Source organism: Mytilus californianus, unplaced genomic scaffold (assembly GCF_021869535.1).
Source record: "Mytilus californianus isolate M0D057914Y unplaced genomic scaffold, xbMytCali1.0.p SCAF_5, whole genome shotgun sequence".
In the NCBI taxonomy this organism is placed as follows: domain Eukaryota; kingdom Metazoa; phylum Mollusca; class Bivalvia; order Mytilida; family Mytilidae; genus Mytilus; species Mytilus californianus.
In genome coordinates, this window is record NW_026262701.1 from 118,531,678 (window position 1) to 118,544,848 (window position 13,171).

Genomic DNA, 13,171 nt, shown 5'->3' on the forward strand with positions numbered 1-13,171 from the left:
GTACTCGTTGGATATACCGAGCGATACTCGAGTACTCGCTCGGAATAAACATCTGCAAATGGGAAACACAAAGTTATACCAATTTTACGTATTGTGGGTCGTTGTCTTTTGGACGTAAATCCCTCAACATTATTGCCTAGGACTAGATGATAGTCAGAGGAATTTTATACCATAATTAATAGTTCATTTTCTACATGTACTAATTATGTAAACTGGCAATAATCTAATCAATTAATTAAGAGACATCTATAGAAAAATGTTTTACTCAAACAACAGTATTTGTGAATCGTAAAAAAACACATTTAATGATCAACAAAGGGGTGATGATTAGAACTTACTGATGCCTTTAACCATTCTCTAAGGGTCGACACAGGTTGCAACGAATTTGTTCTTATTTAGAAATATTATCTTTTCAACTTTTTCTGGGACGAGTCGATTTCTCAACTTTGTTACGTAACTAATAGTCCTGCTGATGAAAATATTTGCTCTAACGGTACAGAGGTGGTGGAATGACTGAGAGACGATTAGTTAAAAGTGTAAGCCTTGAAAATGTGCTCTTGTTTATAACCTGCATCTATGCGAAGGAATTTTAAATGACAATTAAACGCAAACAGTCGAAACGTATTCTAATTTTGATAAATATCTAATTTCTCGGGAGCCGCTCTAACTAAAACTATTTTTTATTTAGGAATTAGGCAACAACATTCTAACAGAAACCGATTAGTCAAGTATCATTTTGGTATTCGATACTCGGTACTACCGAGCGATACTCGAGTACTTGAGTACTCGTTGACATCCCTAATTAAAACTAATGTCTCCCATGTAGAAGTCATTCTGGTAAAAACAAGATTGTCATTGCAAGTAAGAATGTATGGTTAATGCATGGAAGTATGTACTGTTTTCAATATATATATTTACCAATTTATGAAACGAGGGGGTGGGGCAGGAGGGACAAAATATATGTTACACTTAATTGGTCTGGTCATGATATATTTATTAGAGTACATGGTTTAGGGGTGGGTATCTGAACAGATATATAAGGGGCACGAACCACAGCAAAAACATATATGGTGTACTCAAAGGTGTTGTCTTGCTGATTGAGAATATATATATATATGATTTAGAGGTAGGGATATGAACTTATTTCAAGCTATTTTACCATCAAAGGTATGTAGGGGGCATGTCCCTCATGATGAACTAGAAAGGCAATTAAGATTAAATATGGGTTAAGGATTAAGTTCTGAACCCTATTTTAGATAAATCTAAATAACAACATTATTTTATAAGGGACGGGGCATGACCAGCAAGGACAAACCCTTAGCTGTACTGAAAAGGTTTTGCACGTGCTGTGGCCTAGAAGCTGCTTACTACCACTTCATTTTAACTGACGTGGATAGTTGTCTCATTAGCAAACAGTCCACATCTCTTCATTTTCATATTGACATGGCAAGAAAGAATATGTTTGGTTTGACATATGAAATTAAATATTTGACCTTGACTTTTTATTTGACCTTGAAGGTCAAAGATCACGTTCATCATCCATGGTACGCGACATATGATATTGAGGTGCTGCACTTGTGTGTCAAGTATTAAAAGACTTTCTCAAGGGAGAGGAAAAGGTGTACTCCAGATAAGAAAATGTAAAAAGATCAAGTATTTTGACCTTGAGGTCAAAGGTCAAGGTCATTTGACGGTTTGAATTTTTTTGAGATACATTGTCTTATTGTAATACACCTTCATGCCAAATACCATAAGCCAGTGTCAAAAGATAAATAAGTTTTCATGATTAAATACACAGATAATTGTGAAAATTACTCATTTTTATTCCGTTGCCATGGTCAAAATCATAAACTTGTAGCACACATGTAAACCTTTATAGAAATATTTAAAACATTAAACAATGCATTGTACTTTACAAGATTTCCTGTCTTTTTGTTGATCTTTTTAGGAAGTATCAAAAAAATGACCAAAATGCCCTTTTTAGACCTGTCAGCCCCAAAATATGGCAATACTCAAGCAAAAACATTTTGTCAAGTTTCAAAGGACGAATGATGCTTGTTATAAAAATCAACTCAAATATCAGCTAAACATAACCATATCTAGCATATTCAGAGTAATAAAATTGTGACATTTTTGTCGAAATTTTGGGAAATGAAGCCTTTTCATATAGATGGCACTGCAAAATCTAAAAATAGCCTTAAATCAAATTTTAAAGTTAAAATTTTTTTTCTCTTGACTATCATAACATATGTGCAAAATTTCATTACATTTGGTGGACATGTCATGTGGACCCACTCATAAGCCTTTTGTTATCAAAGACTGGGTGTAAATTTACTTTTGCTAACTTTCAGTTACATTTGAACCTTACTTCACACTGATTCCAAAAATATAAAGTTCAAGTAAATTGTACATGATAAAATTGCAAAAAAGGCTATTTCCGGTTTATAACGTGTCACTTCCGGTTGACATTTTTCAAGGTTATCTATCTGTAAACCAATGTAAAAGACCCTTTGACTTTATTTTGAATCAATAAGAAGTTAGAGCATAGGTCAAAATCTAGAACGTCAAATCAAACTTTGACCTTGACTCCAATTTCAAGGTCATAAAACATGGACCTCAAATCAAAAGACCCTAGATCTCTACTATATTTGGTTAACTGAGTTATGTCTCCATACAGCTAATTCTAAACATATGAGGGGAGAAAACTCCCATTAAATGTCAACGTACCCTTTCAACCAAAATGTATGTGAAACGACATGTCGCAACTAACAATTGTGTAAAAATATTTTGTAGATATCTTATATGGTTTCTGATAATAAGTAATAACAAGCCAAAATCAAAATTTATAACATGACCTTGACCTTTGACCTTGACCGCATTTTCATTTTGGTGGACCAAGGACCTCAAATCAAAACATCCTAGGTCTTTATGACTTATGGTTAATGAGTTACTATGACATTTCACTTATGTTAAATACAGAAGGGGAAATAACTCTCATATGGAGTCTGCGGAACGCCTCGGTCAAAATTAAAGGTAATATTCTGATGATATAACGCGTACTTTGGAAAAATAAATTTGTCGCTTTCTTTTACGGTTGCGAAGGAGAAGTCATAACAAGAAAAAACAGTGTTCGGAGAGAAAACTCTTACAAAGAAAAGTGTTCGGTTAAACAGGGTCAGTTTCAAAAGAATATAAACTGAACAATATCATATACAAAATATTTAAGCGACATCTTTGAAACATCAATACAGTGCAAGAAAAAAATTAGGCGGAAGAAAAAAAAAAAAAAATTAAAAACCAATTGTTCAGAGAACAATTGAAGGTCTTTCCAACTCAACTTCGATAATAAAGAATGAAATTTAAAAAAAAACAATGTTAGAAGATGTCACTTCTGGTTCATATAATTTTTTACTTCAAACTGACTTTAAAAATATAAGATTTCTAGGTACTTTTTTATTGAATTAGTATGTAATAGGCTACTTCCGGTTAAAATAATTCACTTCCGGTTAATCTTTTAAAAGGTCAAATGTCTACCAAGAAAATGCAAAAGACCTAATGGTTTTATAATTTCCTCCAAATAGACCAAAGACTTCATATCTAAAGACTTTAAGCCTCCATGACTTACGGTGTATGAATTTATTCAACATATCACCTATGTTAAATTTTTAAAGGGAAATAACAACCATTAGATGTCATTAGATCACTTCGGTTAAAATTAACCAAAACATTCTTAAGAGTAGACTAACAATTTGGAGAAAAAAGTTTGTTGATATCTTTTACGGTTTCAGAGAAATAAAGATAACAAGAAATAAGGGATGCGGAGAGATAACTCCTATGAGAAAAAGTGTTCGGTTACACAGGATGAATGGGGAAATACTCATCACTGTACGTCATCATGGGCCAAAAATCCTTTCAATATGTGGTAAAACAAAAAAAAACATCTCAGACGGCAGAAGAAAGAAAAAAAATAATCAGAGCAAAAGCAAAAGGTCTTTCCACGAAAAGTGAAAAGATCTAATTAAAAACCAATTGTTCAGAAAACAATTGAAGGTCCTTCCACCTTAACTTCGATAATAAAGAAATAAATTACTTCTGGTTCATATGATCGGAGACTTCAAACTGATTCTAAAAATATAAGATATACTTTTTCATTAGATTAGTATGAAATAGGCTACTTCCGTTTAAAATAATGTCACCTCCGGTTGACCCTTTTAAAGGTCATATGTCTACCAACCTAATGCAAAATACCTAATGGTTTTATAATGAACCAGTATGAATTCTTAGCAAAGGACAAAATCTGGAACATGACCTTGACCTATGACCTTGACCTTAATTTCTTCCAAATGAACCAAGGACTTCTGAACAAAAGACTTTAGGTCTCTATGACTTTTGGTGTATGAATTTAATCATTATATCACATATGTAAAATTTGAAAAGGGAAATAACTCCCATAAGATGTCATTGGATCACTCCAGTTTGACTTAACCAAAACATCCTTAAGGTAGACGAACAATTTGGGAAAATATTTTTGTCGATATCATTAACGGTTACAGAGAAATAAAGATAACAAGAAAAAGGGTTCGCGGGGAGATAACTCCTATAAGAAAAAGTGTTCGGTCACGCAGGGTGAATAGTGAAATCGTGATCACTGTACAATATCATGGGCCAAATATCCTTTCGATATGTCAAGTTACAAAAAAAAATATCAGACATCAGAAGACAGAAAAAAAAATTAAAAACCAATTGTTCAGAGAACAATTGAAGGTCTTTCCACCAGTAAGGATCTATTCTGATATGAAAATATTAAAATTTGCTTTTAAAGGTCAATTCAAGCGTCAAATGACAGCTTATTGTACGCTGATTCCAAAAATATATGGTTTCTATACAAAACAAGATAAATAAGGGAGATAATTATTACTTCCGGTTTGAAAAATGTCACTTCTGGTATTGTTTGATAGTTTACTTGACACTGATTCCGAAAACATATGGTTCTATAAAATTTTACATTAATTTAGTACAAAAAGTAGCAACTTCCGGTTTACAAAAGGTCACTTCCGGTTGGCTTTTTCAAAGTCAAATGGCTTTCAGCCTAAGGCAACAAGTCCTATGGCTTTATCATGTATACATATGAGGTAAAAGCAAAGGTCAAAATCTAGAACGTTAAATTTACCTATGACCTTGAGCTCAATGTCAAGGTCATAAACCAAGAACATCAAATCAAAAGACCCTAGGTCTTAATTATATATGATAAATGAGTTATATCACCATACGTGTAATTTTAAATATAATAGGGGAGAAAACTCCCATTAATTGTCTCCGTACCCTTTCAACTCAAATTTACGTGCTACGACATGTCGCAACTAACACATCTGTAAAAAAAACTTGTCGATATCTTATAAGATTTCTGAAAATAAGTGATAACAAGGCAAAATCAAAATTTTGAACATGACCTTGACCTTTGACTTTGACCTCATTTTTATTTTTATGGACCAAGGACCTCAAATCAAAAGATCCTAGGTCTCTATCACTAATGGTTTGCCAGATACAAATACATTTCACATATATCAAATACAAAAGGGGAGATAACTCTCATATGGAATCTCTATACGGCTTCCGTCAAAATTAAACGAAACATTCTGAGGATATAACGAGCAATTTGGAAAAATAAATTTGTCGGTTTCTTATACGGTTGCGAAGCCTTAGAGATAACAAGAAAAACAGTGTTCGGGGAGATAACTCTTATATGGGAAAGCATTTGGTTAAGCGGTATCAGTTTTAAAAGCGTATAAACTGTTCGATATCATATTCCAAATATCTAAGCGACATCTTGCGAAAAAAAAAACAGCGAAGGAAAAAAATTAGGCGGAAGAAAAAAAAATAATCAGAAGAAAGCCAATAGGTCTTTCCACGGAAAAGTGAAAAGACATAATAATAATCAGAACAAAACCAATAGGTCTTTCCACGGAATAGTGGAAAGACCTAATAATAATCAGAACAAAATCAAAAGGTCTTTCAATTCAATTTCCAGAAAGTTATAATAAAAGTCGTTTGTTTAATTCATGAACTATTCCGATATTTCCTTTCAAATAAAGGCAACAGTACTATACCGCTGTTCAATAGTCATAATTCGATTAAGCGAAAACAAATCCGGGTAACAAACTAAAACCGAGGGAAACACATCAACTATAAGAGGAAAACAACGTTATTTACAAACCGGTTTCTTCTTCCACTTTTGTAAGCATTAATACTGAGAATATAATGGTTAGCTGAGATAGTGAACAAATGACAAGTCAATAAATATTTAATTCATATATAAAATTCAGATGACTTAATTTGTTTCATAATTGCACTGTTTATAAACAATTGAATAAAACCCTGTGATTAAATCAAATGGATAGATAAAGGCATTCAAGCAAGTCAGGAACCTCTGGCCTTAGTTAGTCTTGTGTTTTTTTTGTTTTTTTTTTTTTAATTTTGGATCATTTATATGTTTCGGAGTTTAGTGTGGTGTCCATTTTCGCCGAACTAGTATACATTATTGTTAAATGGCCAGCTGAAGCCCGGCTCCGGATGCGGTATTGTCTCGCTGATTTGAAGACCCATTGGTGGCCTTGGGCTGTTTTCTGCTCGTTTGTCGGTTAATTGTCTCTTTGATACATTCCCCGTTTCCATTCTCAATTTTATTATACATTTATTGTGCATTGTGTGCTATTTATGTACTTGACATCTATCTATGATCTTTGAGATCACTATCTATTTGAATGTGATTAGATAATCTGATTTGACCTTGTCGTGATATCTTTAATGACGCCTGCTGTTTAAAACTGTATTACTCAATCAACCAGTTAAAGGAAATAGTCAACTATACATTTATCATTAAAGCAATTTAGACCATTCAATCAGAAAAAGAAGGTTAAAAATCTGAAGGAAATTGTAAGTAAAACATAAACAAATAAAACTATGGAAAACTAAAGAATCTTCATCTATGCACTGCACTTCTTTTTGAGAAATGATTTGTTTGAAAAGATCTGCGTCGGATAGAAATCGACCTTATGTAATTGCACATATACATGTACATATATAAGACTTGATTGATTTTGGAACATTCAAATACGAAATAAAAGATGATTGTGTTTTGTATGTTTCTCATAACTACTGAATTTTCAAACAGTTACAGATTTTGCAGAGATTTCAACCCAAAATAGGATAGCAGATATATATTTATATTCATTTGCATAAGGTCAGTTTCTATCCGATGCAGCTCATATATAGAATGAATAGAAATTACTTACTTGTATTATATTGTTACAGTGGCACGTTGCATACAATGTATAATAGGAAGTTTTATTCTGCATCAGCTACTATAATTCAAATGATGTATTTCAATTGCGGACATTAATATCTTGATTTATCCTGCAATTGGGTGTCTTGTCATACATTAACAGCCCAACAGATATCGCTAGCCTGTATTTGTATACTATACAGATATCGCTTTAAAACTCCGCCCACTGCCGGACTACATTTGTGTATTGCTGTTGACGAGTGTTGTATGAACTTTCGTGATCTCAGAATGTGTATTGCAGTCGCATTCAAATGACGTATTGCTTGACCTTATGTGAAAAGTTAAATCACAAAAATACTGAACTCCGAGGAAAATTCAAAACGGAAAGTCCCTAATCAAATGGCAAAATCAAAAGCACAAACACATCAAACGAATGGACAACAATTGTCATATTCCTGACTTGGTACAGACATTTTCTTATGTAGAAAATGATGGATTGAACCTGGTTTTATAGCGCTAAACCTCTCACTTGTATGACAGTCGCATCAAATTCCATTATATTGACAACGATGCGTGAATAAAACAAACAGACATAATAGGTAAAAATGTCAAAATAGGGGTACAGCAGTCAACACCGTGTCACAATCTTAATCACAACAAAACAAACAAATATTTAACAAAGAAGCATAAAAAAAAATCACATTTAACAACCTCGTTCATTGCTTACTTATTTTTGTATTTTATAGATTAATTTACGTTCTGTTTGTTTTCCGTCTGTGAATGTTCCAGTCTCCGATCACTTGTCTCCGATCGCAACCCACTTTCTACTCACAGACAAACATGAACAGCAGGATTAACTCCATTTTCTACGGCGCCAATCTTCAAGTTAAAAACTTAAATGTGCACATGTGTAACACACAAAATCAACCATGCAACAATGTCAATAATCAGTGAATGTCATGGTCAGTTCGAAATTCTGAAGCGTAGGACAAATCAAACACTTCTGTCTTAAATCGGACAATGTTTTGTTATTTCTTTTTACTGCTGAAATTAGTTGTTATGTTATAACGTGTCTTTTGCACTATCATCAAATAGCATAAAACAATAAAATGGATAGCACATGATTAGAGAAGTTCTACACATGTCTTGTTGATTTGATATCAATAAGAAAGATCATGACATGTAATAGTACACAGTTACACATAAAATTTTATGATAAATAGCAAGCCGGATTTAGGTGGGCATGGTGCCCCCTCCCTTTATTTGGAGCTAAATATATGGTAAATGCATATACTTTTAGCATTTCAAACTCCTAGCGTTGCCGAATTTGGGGGCTCTTTCTTCAAAATCCGGGCATCTGATTAGTAAATCCGAATTAAAATAGTGGTGACCCAAATCTTTTCAGTTCAATTGCTCATTTCGGTTTAAAGTAATACAGTATTTGCATTTCTAAAAAAAATGGATTATTATTTACTGACAAATAGCAAGATGGAACCAAAATTAAATAAAAAAATAGAAAGAGATAATGCGTACCGAAATGTCTGAAAAACATATTATCTTAAGAGAATTGTCTATATATAAACTATGGTCTAATTTATTTGGCAGGAATGACTTACTTCACACCATTGCTTTACAAAAACAAAAGTGTGGAAGAGCTTCAATAAACCACATTTCAGAGGAAAAAATACAAACATAATCATGGCATAAATAGTATATATATTTTTGTAAAGCTGTTTAACCACTATTAATTTACACCAAGTCGGTGTACTTTACTAAAGGATTAATTTTGAGCAGAGGAAATACATTTGTGTGGTGGCTCGTTATTTGTGATAATTTCAGTAAGTCAACCAATCAACAGAACTATAATTGTCCTGATTGTAGAAATAATATATTTTGAATGGGGATTTCGCATGCTAAAAAGGAAACTATACTAAAATGGGTCGCTTTTAAAAAAGAATAAACAGTGAAAAATGGAACATGAAAGCCAAAGATGGATTTGATTTGGCTTCCATTAATCAATATCATTGAACCATCAGGGTATTTGCAGACCAATTTGGCTCACCACAAACATTCTTTTTATATATACATGTAGTATATATTTATGTATATGTTACAAATCATAATGATTTAGTTGACTTATGAAAAGAAACAACATTTTGTCCGAAAAAATAAACTAAACCATAATAATGCATAAATAAAAACCCAGGCAACAATTTATATGGACCTTAATATTTAGTGTGGAAGACGTTGATCCACTTGAACTACGTTGCCTTATTCTTTTCATATTGATATGGATAAAAGGAGATATGGGTATATACATCCATGCAACAGCAACCAATCAACAACGATAAATAAAAAATATCTGTAGAGGGCAACATACAGTCTTCAATAATAGACAGGTGTTTATATAATGTGTCGATTCTTAATTGAAAGTAATAGTCATGAATATAGAAGTAGAGCTAATTTAACCAAAATTATCAAACTCCCTGTAGCAGAAAATATATAGATATGACATACGGCAACTCCTAAATTAGGACATGGGTAAAGCGCGAACCAGACGAATCAGAACTGGACACTTTGTCTGAATGGATCAAAGCTATTCGATCATGCATTCAGAAGAGCATTCAGAAACTACGATGTACTATGAGCACAAGGGTTTCTAACCCATTCAAGAACACGGAGGTTGTGGATGCTTTATCCTCTTTGCATGACAAATATGTCGTTGTTCCAGCAGATAAAGCCTCCAAAAATATTGTCTTTGTATGTAAAAACTCTTATTTGCAATGTCTCACATAAGAGCTTGGAATAAACAGCACAACTGTTAATCCTACATATTCTTTAACATCAATAACAAAGGATGAAATTTTATAAAATCACAAATCTGTCCTTCGTTCTTTTGGTATTAACATCAAAGAAAACGAAGAAAATCTACCGTCATTATACTGGATACCAAAACTTCACAAAACTCCGTATAAAAAAAGATACATAGCTGGATCATCAAGATGTTAGACTAAACATATTTCTAAAGTGCTGACTACTATTCTTTCTACAGTAAAAGATGGCCTTCAAAAATATTGTGATGAGATATATTCAACCAGTGGTGTCAATCAGATGTGGATTCTCAAAAATTCTAAAGATCTACTGCTAAATCTTAGATCACAATCTCTGCAATGTTGCAGCAACATTAAGACCTTCGATTTATCAACGATTTACACTACTATTCCCCATGCTCAATTGAAAGATCGACTTCACCATCTCATTAAACAGAGCTTATTCTATAAAAATGGGAATCGTAGATATAAATTTCTTGTTTTGGGTTATAATAATTCTTATTTTGTGAAGAACCACACTGATTCTATCAGAAAATACACTGAAGATGATATTATCAAAATCCTGGACTTTTTGATCGACAATATATTTGTTGAGTTTGGAGGATTGATATTTCAACAGACAGTCGGTATTTCAACGGGTACTTATTGTGCACCCCTTCTGGCCGATTTTTTTTGTACTCGTATGAAGCAGAATTCATTCAGAATCTTCTAAAAGACAAAAATAAAAGCATCTTGCAAAATTCTTTAATTTTACTTTCAGATATATTGATGATGTCCTTTCATTGAATAACCCATATTTCAGTCAGTACTTGCATCTCATATATCCCAGTGAACTTTAAATTAAGGATACTACTGATACTAGAAGGACTGCTTCATACTTTGAATTTTTTCTTCAATATTGACACAGATGGACGACTTCACACTAAAATCTATGACAAACGGGATGATTTCAACTTCCCAATTATCAATTTCCCAATTTTCAGCAGTAACATACCCTCTGTTCCGTAATATGGTGTTTACATATCTCAGTTGATACGTTATACTCGTGCATGTTCACACTATACGGACTTCATATACAAGAGTGTGCTCCTTACGCAGAAACTGCTCCAACAGAATTATGAGGAGGAAAGATTAAAAATGACACTCCGTAAATTTTATGGACACCATCACGAATTAGTTGATCTATACGATGTGTTGTCTGTGTCTAAACTAACTAATGACATCTTTACTATGTCTTAGATTGTGGTTTAACATCTATGTCGTCTGTCTTCCAAGTACCTTATCCCGAATATGACTGTTTTGCCGAGTGTGAATTTGCATTGCTATAGGACGTGTCTCGGTATTTATACATCCAACATTCATGTATTTATTTATGATTTTTCTGTTGTGGTTTTGATTTGATATTGTGTTATGTCTTATCGTTTATGGTTTGAATTCTGTATTTTCGGTACATTTCACATATGTCTTATTTGTCAGTATAGTCGAGTTATTTTCAATTTTCCATGGATAAAGTATAGTGTTAGTCTGAATAATTATGACGTCGTCACAGCATTTATTTAAAATATCCTTTTTATAACGTCATAGTCATGATAATTGTTTGGACTAGTATTGTGAATATAATTGTATGAATTTCAAGATTACATATTCGTTACAAAAATCCGTCACTGTTTGTGATGTCCTGTGTTGTCGTTAATGGAAGATGTTCGTTGTTATTCTGCGGTTTACATGTTGTAAAGACTTTTATATTATTTATTTGTGCGTTTCTCTGTGCTGAGTGTTCTTGCGTTTATTTGTGCTGTATTTCTGTCACGTAGATCTGTCATTTTAGAGATATTTTTTAACATTGCCATATAAGCGGGAGGTTTGGCTAGCCATAAAACCAGGTTCAACCCACCTTTTTTCAAATTGTCCTGTACCAAGTCAGAAATATGGCAGTTGTTATCAAATAGTTCGTTTCTATGTATGTTGGCGTTTGTTTTTGTAGTATTTCAGTGTTTCTGTTGTTCCGTTGTTTTCCTCTTATAGTTGATGTGTTTCCCTCGGTTTAGTTTGTAACCCGGATTTGTTTTCTCTCAATCGATTTATGTCTTTTGAACAGCGGTATACTACTGTTGCCTTTATTTATGGACATGATTAAGTCAGCAAAATTACTGAAATCCCAAGACTACATGTATACAACTTCAATATATGGTGTTATTGTCATGGCAAAGGATCAATACTACAGTAGTATTTCATTTGAAATTGATAGCATTATGTGTTAAGATTTAATCCAAAAATGAAATTAAAATATCATAATTATGATAAATTTTCTTAAATAATAAACTTTTTATTTCATTTGTCACAAACATTTTTTTTCAAAAGATCTGAGTTCTAATCCAACAACTGGACGTAGATTTGAGAACGTGAAAAAGTTTCAATTAGAGTCGCAAATAAACTACTTAATTTTACTTTTTATAAATAGGTCAGGCATGCAACAGTAACTTATAATCAACCTGCTTGATGGTACATACATATTTATTATATTTACCCTTCCGGAGCGCCTAGGACACCCCCGGGGTTCCAGTTGCTCAGTCTTTAGATTTCTATGTTGTGTTTTGTGTTTTGTGTATTGTTTTTTGTCTTTTCGTCGCTTTTTTTTTTTTTTTTTGCTTTTTGCCATGGCATTGCCAGTTTTTTTTAATAGATATAAGAAGATGTGGTATGAGTGCCGATGAGACAACTCTCCATCCAAGTCGAAATTTAAAAAAGTAAAGCATTATAGGTCAAAGTACGGTCTTCAACACGGAGCCTTGGCTCACACCGAACAGTAAGCTATAAAGGGCCCCAAAAATTACTAGTGTAAAACCATTCAAACGGTAAAACCAACGGTCTAATCTATATAAAAACCGAGAAACGAGAAACACTTATGAACCACATCAACAAACGACAAGTACTGAACATCAGATTCCTGACTTCGGACAGGTGCAAACAAATTCAGCGGGTTTAAACGTTTTAATGGTACCAAACTTTCACCCTTTTTTCTGAAACAATAGTGTAACATCACAACATAGAAAGACAC